At 35.9% G+C, this 15,559-nt stretch overlaps 1 protein-coding gene across 1 annotated transcript in view; it reads right to left on the bottom strand.

Moving 5' to 3' along the window:
- LOC135714971 (uncharacterized) overlaps nucleotides 1-15,559 on the bottom strand; it is a 236,930-nt gene that overhangs the window by 89,750 nt on the left and 131,621 nt on the right. The window lies entirely within an intron of this gene.

Raw genomic sequence — 15,559 nt, 5'->3', positions numbered from 1 at the left:
GATAACTAAAAATAAGTTGACATTCTATTTTTTCCAAAAAAAAAAAGATGTTTGCAAAAATTGGGAATTTTATCAAGAATATGGTGTACAATTCTATTAACAGTATCAAGCTTTTTCTAAAGAGCCCATGAGTTTTTTGAAAGAAGAATGTAAAGATTCACCAAAAAATTGCTTCTGCATTGGGAGTATGAGATCTCATTTTATGCCCTTTTTTCGCACAATTAAATACCCCAGAATAATAACTTTTGTTAATTGATGATGGAAACATAAAAAAATCCATTCATTGGAAGGATGAAATTTATTTACAACATGCTAAAATTAGTAGGTGGCGTTATAATTATAATCAAGTTGCGCTAGCTACTTATATTTACCATAACATATGTGTTTTATATAGACATCACCTCTTGCGCTTTTATCGTGTGACTAGACTAAGTAAAAAATCTTGAAAGCGATTCTGCTGATTTTTACTTGATTTATTTGGTTTAGTCCTAAGAAAACAATTTTTTTAAAATAAACTGCAATGTCTCATTTACACCAATGACTGCGAGCAGAATGCTCTCATTTTCTGAATCAGAAATGAATGAAATCAGCATGCGTTGATTGAAAATGCCATAGATATGAATTTTAATTTCAGGAGGAAATTAAGATACTATTTATTCGGCTATTTGGAAGAATATTTCAATAGAAATATTACAATCATAATCTGTGGCGAATATAAAAGTTTCACCTGCTATATTTGTTTTCACCCACACACGCTCAAATTCTTTAGATTAAGATTGGATAATGACTTCCTAATTATTATTTTTATGAAATTGCGATGCACTATTCATGTGATTGAAATTCTTACAAAAAACCAGAATTACAATAAAAAGTGTTTCGGAGAAAAAAATTCTGATCAGCCGTAAGGCTTCTATATAATTTCTGATGATTCGAAAGAATTTTATATGATGCGAGAATTTGGAATAATTCCTGATCATTCTTATATGGTGGGATACTATTCAAACGATGTAGATTCAATTTTTGGTCATTTGAAGGTCTCGACATTATTCCTGAGATCCTTATATTTTGAAATACATTCTAACTGAAAAGATCTTCAGATGAATTTATGATCAATTTGACATGATAAGAAAATATACGGAGAACTCGATACCAATTTCTGATCAGCCGTAAAGCTTCCAACTAACTTCTGATAATTCGGAAGAATTTCGAAATATTTCCTGACTATCGTTGTATTTTGAAATACATTCTAACTGCCCGAAGATCTTCAGAAGGATTTCTGATCAATTTGATATGTTGATGGAATATATGGAGAACTCAATTTCAATTTCCCGTCAGTCGTAGGTCTTCGATGTAATTTCTTATAATTCGGGAGAATTCCTGATCAATTGATGTGATGATGGAATATATGGAGAACTCGATTTCAATTTCCAATCAGTGGCAATTTCTGATAATTCGTAAACAATTCTGATCAATATGATATGATGAGGGAATTAATGGAGAATGCGATTTCAATTTCCAATCAGTCGTAGGGATTCCATATAACCTCTGATAATTTGGAAGAATTTCAAAATAATTCCTGACCATCCTTGTATTTTTAAAATCAGTCTAACTTCCCGAATGTCTTCAGAAGGATTTCTGATCAATTTGATATGATGATGGAATATATGGAGAACTCAATTTCAATTTCCGATTAGTCATACGTGTTAGGTATAATTTCTGATAATTCGCAAGAATTCCTGATCAATTTGATGTGATGAATGTACGGAGAATTGATTTCAATTTCCGATCAGTCGTAGATTTTCGATTTAATTTCTGATAATTCGGAAGAATTCCTGATCACTTTGATATGATGAGGAAATATTCAAAGACCTCGAATTCAATTTCCGATCAGTAATTGGTCTTTTTTATAATTTCTGCTGATTCGGAAGAATTCCTTATAAATCTGATATGATGAGGGAATATTTGGGGAACTCAATTTTAATTTCCAATTAGCCGTATGTGTTCGATATAATTTCTGATAATTCGGAAGTATAGCCGATCAACCTGATATGATAAAGATATACCTATATGGAAAAATCGATGACAATTCTTCTATAAGTCGAAGGCCCTGAATATGATTTCTGATAATTCGGGAGAATTCATTATCACTTTGCTAGGGTGTATATGGATCATTCGATTTCAATTTCCGATCAGTCGTAGGTCTTAGATATAATTTCTGATAATTCGGAAGATGTCCTGATAAAACTCGATTTCAATTTCCCACCATTCGTAGGTATTCGATACAATTTTTGGTCACACGAAAGAATTCCTGATCAATTTGATATGGTAAGGGCATAAGGACAACTCGATTTCAATTTCTGATCAGGAAGTTTTTTTTTATAATTTCTGATAATTCGAAAGAATTCCTGATCAACCTGATTTGATTGAGATATATATGGAAACTTGGTTGCAATTGTTCTATTAGTCGAAGACCTTCAATATAATTTCTGATAATCCGGAAGAATTTCTGAACACTTTGATATGGTACATAGGGTACACATTATGGTGAAATCGATTTCAGTTTCCAATCAGTCATAGGGTTTACACATAACTTCTGATAATTCGGTGAAATTTCGAAATAATTCCTGATCATCCTTGTATTTTGAAATACATTCGAACTGCCCGAAGTTCTTCAGAAGGATTTCTGATTAATTTGATATGTTGATGGAATATATGGAGAACTCAATTTCAATTTCCAATTAGTCATACGTGTTCGATATTAATTCTGATAATTTGGAAGAAATCCTGATCAATTTGATGTGATGAGGGAACATATGGAGAACTCGATTTCATTTTCCGATATAATTTCTTATTATTCGGAATAATTCCTGATAATTCCAATATGATATGATCAAGGAATTCATGGAGAATTTGATTTCAATTTGCAATCAATCGAAGGGTTTCCATATTTGATTTTTTGACCATCCTTGTATTTTGAAATATATTCTAACTGCCCGAATGTCTACAGAAGGATTTATGATCAATTTGATGTGTTGGTGGAATATATGGAGAACTCATTTTCAATTTCCGATTAGTCATACGTTTTATATATAATTTCTGATTATTCGGAAGAATTAATGATCAATTTGATGTGACGAGGGAATATGCAGGATTCGATTTCAATTCCCGATAAGTCGTAGGTCTTAGATAGATAAGATAAGATTTTGAAGAACTCCTGTTCAGTTTGATATGATGAAAGAATATATGGAGATCTCAATTTCAATTTCGGATCCGTCGTAGGTCTTCGATATAATTTTTGACATTCGGAAGAATTCCTGATCAATTTGATATTATGAGCGAACTAGCGAAAAAGGACTCGTGGACCTACGAACAAGAAAATGTGGCAACGTGGTAAAACAAATGCGTAATTGTTGATTGCTTCTTTACTATGTCCGTGACGAATTTACAGCGAGAATGTTTGGCGCATGGTTTGGAAATTGAAAAACCATGCTACAAATTTTCGAAAATCATATGTTTATGTATACCATCATGTTGTGCATAGTCTGCAGAATGTCTTGGTATAAAAATATGGCATACTTTCTTGGGAAATTCCCGGGAAAACATAGGCGCAAGATTGCATTTCCTTGCGCGCACATATACACTCACGTGCATATTCTCTTTGGGTGGAAATGCCACTTTCCCGGAAAAAGCACACCACTTGAAGTTGAATGCACTTTTCCACCCAAATTTTACCCCACTAGGAAAACAAAATCCTTGGCTACAATCGGACGGAATTTGTTTCCCGATATTCGCTTTCCTTCACAGGATTTTCGGGACGTTTCCTGGAAAACCACCCAAATCACAGACAAACGGCTCAAAATGTCCGAACGATGGCCTTAAAGTGTTTGGGGAACGTTTGTCGACAGCCAGGAAGTCTGGATCGGGGGGAAATCGAAAACCGGAAGCCGCTGAGACGACAAAGAGAGTTGCCGGTAGTTTCAAGCGAAACCCTAACCTCTCTCTCCGAGATGCCGCAAATAAGCTGGGTGTATCGTCTACAACCGTGCATCGAGCCAAAAAACGAGCCGGACTATCGACTTACAAGAAGGTAGTGACTCCAAATCGCGATGATAAACAAAATACGACAGCCAAAGCGCGATCCCGGAGGCTGTACACGACGATGCTGACGAAGTTTGACTGCGTGGTAATGGACGACGAAACCTACGTCAAAGCCAACTACAAGCAGCTTCCGGGACAGGAGTTTTATACGGCAAAAGGAAGGGGAAAGGTAGCAGATGTTTTCAAGCACATGAAACTGTCAAAGTTCGCAAAGAAATATCTGGTTTGGCAAGCCATCTGTACCTGTGGCTTGAAAAGCAGCCAAAGAAATTTACGTGAAAGAGTGTTTGAATAAACGTCTGCTGCCTTTCCTGAAGAAACACGGTTGTTCCGTACTGTTTTGGCCGGATTTGGCATCTTGCCATTACGGTAAAAAGGCCATGGAGTGGTACGCCGCCAACAACGTGCAGGTGGTTCCCAAGGACAAGAACCCTCCCAACACGCCAGAGCTCCGCCCAATTGAGAAATACTGGGCTATTGTCAAGCGGAACCTAAAGAAGACCAAAAAAACTGCTAAGGGCGAGCAGCAGTTCAAGGCAAACTGGCTTTCTGCGGCGAAGAAGGTGGACAAGGTGGCTGTACAAAATCTGATGGCAGGGGTCAAGCGTAAGGCCCGGCAATTCGGATTTGGAAAAGCGGAAGCCTAACTGAATATTTTTCCTGAATTTTATACTAATTGAACTTGAAAAAGAAATTTAATTTGATTTTTTAAATAAACGATTTCACCGATTTACACGCGTTTTCCCTTGACCAAATTTTGACCGTATCACCCTTTATATGGATATTTTGAAATGATAATGATATGTTGAGGCAGGATTGATTACGCCATTTTAAAATCTAGCATTAAGAGTTTCGGTTTTCTAAAGTTAAAGTTTATGAAAAACTGATAAATACTCATCAATATGAGCGTTTTCAGAACAGAACCTAAGAGTTTAATCCGGAAAATTTTGACTCGCGCTTTTCTAAAATCAATGAAAAAGACTTCCGGTATTAGAAAAAAATGTTAAATGTCCAACAATATGGATTGGATACATTGGTGGAAATAGGGATTACATATGAAGGCCAGAAATCGATGGAGACAGCAGGTTTTTGAAAAACTTGGTATTTTCGGAACGTGAAAGATGTGCAGAGGCCGGAAATCGATGCTTAACGCAATTTAAGAATCAAAGATTTCCAAGGGCTCAACAATGCATGCTATATATTATTTTGAAATCGAATTGTTTGTGTATTGAGTTAAATCAAATGCGCAAAAAAACCGAAACAAGAATCGAAAGAAAAAGATCGATCCAGTCGATTTTTGGTATATTTGAGATCGATTTAAAAGATTGATTAATCGAACAAAAAGAATCGATTTTTTGTAATTCGATTCAAAATCGCCCAATGCTTACTTGAACATGTATTCATATTATCCATTACACAGAGAAAAAATACCCTAAATTTAAGTTATTTTTACTTAATTTTGGGAAATTTTGAGTTTTGCATCCCACTTTCACTTTTTGTTGTTGTCAAAAACGGAATGAGATATTCGATTTTCTCACGACTATCTTTCAATAAGCTCCTAGTGAGTATATGATATGTTCTCAAATTTGAGTAAATTGAACTTAGTTTTGGGTAGAAATTACTCACGAGTAAGTAATTATTTTTGCCGTCGTCAAATGTAAACTACTTTAAGCGCTTTGACTATATGTTTTAGTATTACTTCTACGTGAAGTCAACGATTTACATTGTTGAAGATGCTTATTTCAAATAACAGACTGTAGTGGTAATTTTTTATACGATAGATGGAGTAGATGAAAGCATAGAGTTGATAGTTCCGTTAGAGTACGGCAGTGTGAAGATTGCATATAGATATTAGAATAGCGAGCTAGGACAACTTTTAAGGAAGGTACAAATCGATTTTTTCATCTCTCTTTACCAAACTCCCTCTTTGGAGAGGGATGGTGAGGGGTGTCCCCCCCCCCCGCCACCACTGGCATTAGCATTAGCATCTTCAACTATACTTTAAGCGGTTTACTGAAAATTAGCTTATTGAATGGAACATGGGACATGAGGGAAAAGAACTTAATTTTGGGTAATTTTTCGGTTCCGTGTAGGAATTAATCACGGGTGTTAATAACTGACAATTGTTCTGGCTCACCCTGTATTTGTTTTTTTTTATAAAGTCTTTGTTTTCTGGCACACCCGATGCATCATGATCAAAATTATTGTTCATTGCTGATACATTTTTATTTGATTTTCAACGATCAGTCCGCCGACCCGCAAATGGAACCCATGAATCTCACATAAATTAGTTATCCGCATCCAGTGTTTCTTCGGTTTCTACGAAAACCACCCGAGCAGGCTCCCCGCAGTAGCATGTGACGATCGATGCACGGTTTTCACGTTTTGTTCAACCCGGTTTGGAACATGAACTGTGGGAGTTTTGCTGGCCTCCATTCCTTTACCGCAGCGCTCTACCTTTTAGGCGTTAGTGTAACGCTTTCTTCATACAAACAACCTTCGCAACGCTTCGGCTTCCCTTTCCCATTCTTATTTTTTGCTTCTGATAATACCTTATTACGCGCTTGATAATACGAACTGCGGTAATGAGAGGTTGGTTTTCATAACTGCCGCAAGATTATCTTTGTGGAAATAAATTGTTTTCGTTACGAAAGAGAGGTGATGTTGGCGAACTAATGCAGATCGAGGCGTTCTCAGCGGTAGAACGAATGAGTCGTAATGGTCAGTTACTTGGGAAAAAGTTATAACCATTGAAAGTTACGAAAGCGGAAAGAACTCAGATTTGTTAGATGGTAGACAACCGATAAGGATCGTTGCATTGATGCCCCATACATATTAACATATGAACGTCCATAATGTATGGTTTGATATCAATCAAATCTGCTGTTGAGTCAGAGAGGCAGAGAATTAATCAACGAACAGTTTCGCGTGAGAAAGCACTACGCAATACGATTAGCACTTCCGATTTCCTCCGGGCGCTGGTGGCGGTGACGAGTGAATTCATGATTGATGATTGCCCTAGGGCTTTGGCTTGAAGATCCAATTTGTAGTCACATGCAAAAATTATCATGCGGAATGAAAGATAAAAATGATTGCCAATTTATTCGTCGACCAATGTGCCTATGGCGGTCGCACGTTGAGCAATGGTTTTTATTTTTCGATAGAGGCGCACAGTTGGTGATAGAAGTGACTTTGGAGACGCGAAATATAGGTGAGAAAATAAAACGATCGACCGCCCGGGGTCTTCTAATTAACAGTATGTGCGAAATACTTTCACTACACGTCATGGTTGTTTCCGTATCAATAAAGCAACGAGAGTGTCAACATTTGGTCCAGGTGTGACTTTCGCGTGAAATTTGAGTAACTAGGTGCCGCAAGAAATGGTATCAGCTAGGTTTTGAACACATTGGTCATTTTCGAAATATGACGTCACGAAGAAGTGGTAAACCTTTCTCATCTTCGCTGTTACATCTCAGCTGGAATTTTATATATGCTAGCAAAGTTGCAGCACTTCCAAAGTTGTTAATTGAGAGCTTGCTAAATAAATATGTTGTACGGCAAGTACAATCGTTCTCTTTTTCAAGGAAAGTAAAACAAATGCATTCGAAAACTTCCTCGACTGGACTGAGAATTGAACTCGTTTCCTCCAGCATGATTTGATGTCTTCTTCTTATTATCACTTTAGAATTTTGACCTGTTCTTAACTCCAAAGATCCTAACATCATACAGCTTTGTTCATACGGTGGCAGGTTTAAATCATCACGCCATGGCAGATGACTCTAGAGCAGCAAAATGTCGATTCGGAAAAAACTCGACCTTCTCCGATTTGCATAAAAGTTTGCATAATTGTGTGTTATGGGCAATCATTCACATTTTTGCAGAAATTCGGTTATTTTGGTAATGTTTATTTTGTTCAAAATGGCGTCTTTGTATTTTTTCAATAAATTATAGCACGAAAGCGTCACATCTGATCGAAATGACGTCTAATACAGAGTTGTAGAGGAAAATGTGTTAAAGAAGTTAAGGGGGGAAGTACAATTAGAATTTTTTTTTTCGAAAAAAATTTTGTTGGCTTAATTTACTCTATATGTATCTGGGAATGAGCCTTTAAAAGCATAAAGCCGTCCGGAACTTATTTAAAAAGTTATACGCAATTCAGTGAGTGCATGTCAAATGGCTGAACATGTCAAAGTTGAACTTTAAATGCTTCTACTGAAAAGTAGTGTTTTCAAAATCGCCGTGCAATGTACAGGTCAGAGTTTTCATTCAAATCGATTCCGGTTTTCTGTTTTATGTTCATAATTAAATTCTCCACAACATGAATAGAAAGATTTTTTAGATTTGTTTGTTATAACATGTTTTTTTTTATAAACAAAGTCGAAAAAAATAGGGTTTTTCAAATTTTTTTTTCAACTTCAAATTTTTTTGTGAAAAAAACATTATTTTTACATACGAATTAAATAATTCATGTTGTGCGCTGTACCTTCAAATTTAATGTCCTGTTTTTTTTTTTGTTTCAGACGTGATCATGGACGTAGGGACTGCACGGCGCGAAGTGCTGCTTTAAAAAATTGACTTCACATTATTTATAATAATTGGGCTAAATTGCAAAATTTTAAAAAAAATGTCACTGATAATTAATCTTCATTAAATCCTTAATAACATACATAAAGAATCGCTAACATTCATTTATTTCCCTACTCGCAATCCACTCTCAAAGATAGGCCTCATTTTAGGCCTTCTAATTGTACTTCCCCCCTTAAGAAATATGACCAAAAGTTGATGTTTGACGATTTTTGTCAATTTTCAAGTGTTCATGGTTTTAAAGAATCCTAAAGTTTGCATTTTTTATGAGCTTACTTAACAAATACATTCTAAATATTGAAAGATATACATTTTGAGATATTTTAGTTTTTAATATTTTTTGAGTTTCAACTCAACATTTCTAAAAAAATAAGTTTATACTTTTCCCTGTATTACTTTATTTTTCTAAACAACTTTGTCTCAGACGTCATTTCGATTATAGTGGCCATTTTGGATCATGCATTTATAAAAAATGTCAAAGATCCCTTTAAAAAAATGCAAGATCAAAAATAGAAGAATTTTTGCATAAATGTGAACATTTCATGTAAATTGGAGAAGGTCAAGTCTTAAATTTATATATTTTTATCCTATTTGCCCTGGAACTGGTCTCTATGGTATGGAAACCACACAACTATACTGCCACTATTCGTAGAACAGTCCCATGTATATGGGAAATCCACAGGACTTGAGATTGTTATGCGATCGAGATCGGACTAATGTATAGTTATAGAGACTTCAGACACAGAGGGTGATGGATTCCACTGATGTAATCATGGGTCATGTTTTTACAGTACGTTAGTGGAAACCTGCACAGTTCAAGCGGGGTTTATTAGATGAGCTATATTTTTGGTGTAATAGGACGCGTGCTCGATACTGATTGGAAATCATGGTTGATTCGTTCCTAGGAGGTTCCCAACAAGCAATAAAGAGCACTTATAAAACACATGAGTTGATGAAACGTTGAATCATAGCTTCCAGAGATGAACAAGAATGTAGTTTAGTTGCCATTTGGTTAAAAGCTTTAAAAACTGCAAAGAGCAGTTTTGAATGACTGAAACAATACCAGTTATCTAAGCAACTCTTATTAGAGCATTCTAGTCATGTAGCTTTTTTTGCTTAATAAGCGTGTTATACGGGTTTCGAACAAACAATTGAGAGCACTTATGAAACGCCTAAGTTGATCAAACGTTAAATAATAGATACTAGAGTTGAAAAGTAATGTTGTTGTATTGCCATTTGGTTAAAAGCTTTAAAAACGGCATGGGAGCACTTTTGAATTATTGTTGGCGTTTGGTTTAACTATATGCTTCACATGAACCACGATAAATTTTATAGCAAAAAGTATAAACAACAAGATTCAGCGAACCAAGAAAACACTAATAAAAACAAAACTCTTTGACAGGCAGGTTAACAGCTTCATAACGAACAATGATTCCAAATATGTTTGTTAAGCATTTATAGTATTCAATTATTGTAAATCCGTTTTAGAACGCCAAAGGCTATTGTTTAATGACTTATAAAACTTTGGTTCAGCACTTCCGCGACTTGGGTAATAAATACCTACCACAAATGTTTTGCTAAAAATAGCACAAGTGATAGGTACGTTTATATAACCGTATTCAGAGCAACGTATTATTCGACTGCAAGAGAATTCACTCAAGATGAGCTTCATACACTTCTCTCATTTGCAGTGGTGTCGCGTTCACATGTGCAACCTGTGCACGACACAGGCGCACATAATATAAAATTAAGCATTTCGATTTTTATAGATTTTCTGGTCACATTATAGCTATACTTATAAGCTCCAGACAACAAGTTACCATGAATACACTAATTTATTGTATGGCTTAATTAAATCTACGACCTTGGTTTGCTTCAAGAAGGATTAAATTGAGTTCCGATGATCTGACTAATGCATTGATTTATAAACATGTCGATATCACAGCCATAACACATTAAGCCATAGGTAGATAACACATTAAGCCATAGGTAGATAACACATTAAGCTTTGCCATGAAAGTTGTTACAGCAGTTTTCGTTGTTTCAGTCTTGAGAAACAAATATTATAAGCCGTAAGTTACCTTAAAAACATAAAATTAACTTAAAGCACCTCTAAATCATCACCGATTTTGCTGAAAATTTGCACAGAACTTCAAATTTACATGACAAACAGTAATCTCGGTTGACCCGTTACATTCCGAATATTACTGTTAAAATGAACAGGTCGAATATGTATAGATAATAAGCAGCTCGGTGGCCTAGTGGCAACCATGTTAGCTTACTGAGCTGAACATCATGGGTTCAATCCCCAGCTCCTTCGGCATATAGAGTTGTTATGGTCCAGTTTCTAATGTTAGACGGAGGGGTACCGGATGAATTCCTGCCCCAAATAGAACACCCGGTAGAAATAAGAAAAGCATCAACAAGGCGACGAATGCAAACATGACCGATGGCCTTCCACGAAAAGAGGACGAATGCAGTACTCGCATGTTGAGGTGTTGCTCAGTCGTGAGAGGATTATCGTGTTCATACACTTGCCAGTTTACCAAGGGGTTCAACCATAGATGTTCCTTCGTCTTTCAGCTTCAATTTGATCACGTTTTTACGGCAGACCAATCCTGTTATGCCGGATGTTTCTTAAAATGAAATATATTTACTACAAAAAGCAGAAACAAGCAACAGATAAACGTAAACATACAAACACGACATATGTGTGCGTGACGATAAGAAAATGCTAATGGAAGGGTGGTCGCTGCTTAGCTTGACGAGAATACGAGAATAATAATATAATTGCTTTTAAAACATCCTTTTTTAGACGCGTTGTATTGTTGTTTGTGAAGTATTCAACCTTTCTGACAAGCACTTGTTATCTTGAAGTTATAATTCGATATTGCATTTCTCAATTACCAGTCTATAACACATTTATAACTGATTGTATTTGGCGAAAACTGGCTAGCTTTATGTACAACATGTTTTCATATGTCATTATTAGAAACATGAATACATCTGAGATATAACTTATTGATAACATGTTATTAATAAGTTGTATTTCAGTTGAACTCATGCTTCCAAAAATTACATATAAAAACATGTTGTATATAAGGCTAGCAAGTTTTCATCAAAAACAATTAGTTATAAAAGTGTTATAAATAGTCAATTGAGAGTTGCCATACCTAATTATAACTTCAATATACGATACAAGTAATATTCTTGTTTTTCGTGTTATAAACATGTTTGATAACAATTATGAAATTTTTCAATGCATTCTACAAACTGCACCCCAATATGGCTGACCAACGAAGCAATGTATAGAATGAAAAAAACATTTGATTTTTGCTTTCAACATCACATGTACGTTTTCTAAAAGAGAAAAGTAATGTAATTTAAAAAGAAAGTTGATATTCTATTTGTTTTCGTTTTTTGCATAGTTGGGGAATTTTATCCAGAATTTTTTATGCAATTCAATTTTTTATATTAAGCTTTTTCTTAGAGCCAATGAGTTTTTTAGAAGTAAAGGGTGATACGGTCAAAATTTGGTCAATATCAACTTGACGTATTTCTTTCAATTTTGCATTTAAAAAACCTGAACACCCCTCATTTTGAAGGTGTGTGTGTGTAGAATGTTGCTCCCATTTTGATTTTGGAATTCACTCTTCAGTTGTCAAAATGCCGTCCAAGCAAGAAGAGCAGCGTATCAAAATTTTGCTCGCGCATCGCGAAAATCCGAGCTACTCGCACGCAAAGTTGGCAAAATCGCTAAAAGTTGCCAAATCAACCGTTACAAATGTAATTAAAGTGTTTGGGGAACGTTTGTCGAGAGCCAGGAAGTCTGGATCGGGGGAAAATCGAAAACCGGAAGCCGCTGAGACGACGAAGAGAGTTGCCGGTAGTTTCAAGCGAAACCCTAACCTCTCTCTCCGAGATGCCGCAAATAAGCTGGGTGTATCGTCTACAACCGGGCATCGAGCCAAAAAACGAGCCGGACTATCGACTTACAAGAAGGTAGTGACTCCAAATCGCGATGATAAACAAAATACGACGGCCAAAGCGCGATCCCGGAGGCTGTACACGACGATGCTGACGAAGTTTGACTGCGTGGTAATGGATGACGAAACCTACGTCAAAGCCGACTACAAGCAGCTTCCGGGACAGGAGTTTTATACGGCAAAAGGAAGGGGAAAGGTAGCAGATGTTTTCAAGCACATGAAACTGTCAAAGTTCGCAAAGAAATATCTGGTTTGGCAAGCCATCTGTACCCGTGGCTTGAAAAGCAGCATTTTCATAGCTTCCGGGACTGTCAACCAAGAAATTTACGTGAAAGAGTGTTTGAATAAACGTCTGCTGCCTTTCCTGAAGAAACACGGTTGTTCCGTACTGTTTTGGCCGGATTTGGCATCTTGCCATTACGGTAAAAAAGGCCATGGAGTGGTACGCCGCCAACAACGTGCAGGTGGTTCCCAAGGACAAGAACCCTCCCAACACGCCAGAGCTCCGCCCAATTGAGAAATACTGGGCTATTGTCAAGCGGAACCTAAAGAAGACCAAAAAAACTGCTAAGGGCGAGCAGCAGTTCAAGGCAAACTGGCTTTCTGCGGCGAAGAAGGTGGACAAGGTGGCTGTACAAAATCTGATGGCAGGGGTCAAGCGTAAGGCCCGGCAATTCGGATTTGGAAAAGCGGAAGCCTAACTGAATATTTTTCCTGAATTTTATACTAATTGAACTTGAAAAAGAAATTTAATTTGATTTTTTAAATAAACGATTTCACCGATTTACACGCGTTTTCCCTTGACCAAATTTTGACCGTATCACCCTTTAGAATGTATAGATTTACCATAAATTTGCAACCGCATAAATGATTGCAGTACGGAATCTCAGTCTAGGCACTTTATTCGCACGATAAAATTCCTCAGAAGAATAAGTTGTGTAAATTGATGATAAACAAATGCCATTCGGAGGAAGGATGAAATTAATTTACAACATGTCCAATACAGTAGGTTACGCTATAACCATAAATAAGTTGCGCAAGTCAAGCATATGTTAAGGCCGGCGCACAATAGATACGTTTTCGGGTTTTTTGACAGATAATGCATGGGCTAACTGTCAAAAAACCTGAAAACGTATCTATTGTGCGCCGGCCTTTATATATAGATCAAACCTCTTGCGCTTTTTTCGGTATAAATAAGTTGTATATAAGTGACTAGACGTAAACGTTTACCGCTAATATTGTCATAAATAGGTTATGTAAACCCGTTTATGACAAATTGTGTTACTTGGGTGTTATGCCTCAGAACATCCCGGTGGCACCGACTGGGATTGAACCCAGGCCTGCTGGAGTGAGAGGTTATCACGCTAACCACTACACCACTAGCGCCGTTGTATCAGAAGCATTCTGCTTTATAACACTATAAGACCCAGTTATTAAGTATAATCTGTTTTCCTGAATGCACAGTGGGCGACGAATGAAATCTAGCAGGACAAATTTAACAACGCTCTGGGATTGCATCCAATTGAGTTGCCGTTTAGAGCAAAGATTTTTGGCTTAGTTAGGACTACAATTGGTTGGATATACATAATTCAAGTTTAAGCCGCAAAGGTGGCGCAGAGATACGATTTTTTTTATTTCATAAGCTGCTGTTTCCGGCAAAGCTGCAGAACGTGATATTTTATTAAAATTACCGAAGATATGATAACTGTAAATCTTTAATTAACTGAGATATACGTATAATTAAATTTGTCTGTATTTCAGGATTTTAGTATGATATTTTGAAAATTCGTGCGAATGAATAATTTTTCGTCGATCGGTTCTGATCAATTCGATCTTTCCAAAGCAATACTATTATTTTTAGAAAAGGGTAAGTGAGCTAGTTTTTGGCCCTATCTTAAGTTTCAATATTTTTCATTATTTATCAAATTTATTTTAATACAACGTTAGAATACCCATCTTGCTATGTGTCTCCGCGAATGAAACCATGCATATTTATTTCAAATTTGAATCAAGCCCTAGGGCCAAAAATGGCTCACTTACCCTACTGAAAAACAAATATCACATGAAATTGGAAACAATACATAATTTGCCGAAAGAATTTTTCTCAAGAATGCGCAAGCGCATCAACTAGGTTATAATCCCTCAAATTATCTCGAAGGTAGGTCTATTTGAAATATTTGGATTTGAATCAAACATTATATTGTATTGTAACAAATACAGCAAAACTATCCAGTTGATTTTCAAAATTCAAAATTTGCTCAATTTCGACGAAATTTGTCATTTAAATTGAAATTGAAGATTTTCCACACAAGTCGAATCGATTTGCGATCTTGGACAAAATTGTTCTTCATAGTTTTCCCAACGTTAGTCTCAGTTTTAGTCAAAATTGAACAATATTTGATTTTTTTGACAGAAAATTAATAGTTTTGTTCCTGTCCGAAAGTCTCTTTAATACAAAAATCTAATCTAATCTTATAGTTTGGTTCCGGTTTTCTATATAAACTTCAAAATTCACCCGCAAATCCAGATCATAAACAAATTCGTTCAATTTTGGCACAGTTGTTGGGGACCTCAACACAGATCGAAAAGGCATTGGGTAGAGGGAGTTGTGATCTTAACCCAAACTTAACCCACCCTTAAAAACATAATAGAATGTGTTGTGTTGTGTTTTTATGTGTTAAAATAAAATATGTTGTTTGATTCAAATCCAAATATCTCAAATATACCGCAATATACCTCTGAGATATTTCAAGAAATTATAGTATATTTGAACAAATTATGACATTCTGCATACACTTGTGCATTGTTAAAAAAATCATTCAGGAAATCATCAATTTTTTGTTTTTGTATTTCAGTACTCTTAAAAATAATAGTATTGCTTTCGAAGAGAT

The sequence above is a fragment of the Ochlerotatus camptorhynchus genome, unplaced genomic scaffold (genome assembly GCF_037179485.1).
Source record: "Ochlerotatus camptorhynchus isolate MF236.1 unplaced genomic scaffold, CSIRO-AGI_Acam_v1.1 ptg000768l, whole genome shotgun sequence".
In the NCBI taxonomy this organism is placed as follows: domain Eukaryota; kingdom Metazoa; phylum Arthropoda; class Insecta; order Diptera; family Culicidae; genus Ochlerotatus; species Ochlerotatus camptorhynchus.
This window is presented reverse-complemented; position numbering and strand designations above follow the sequence as displayed.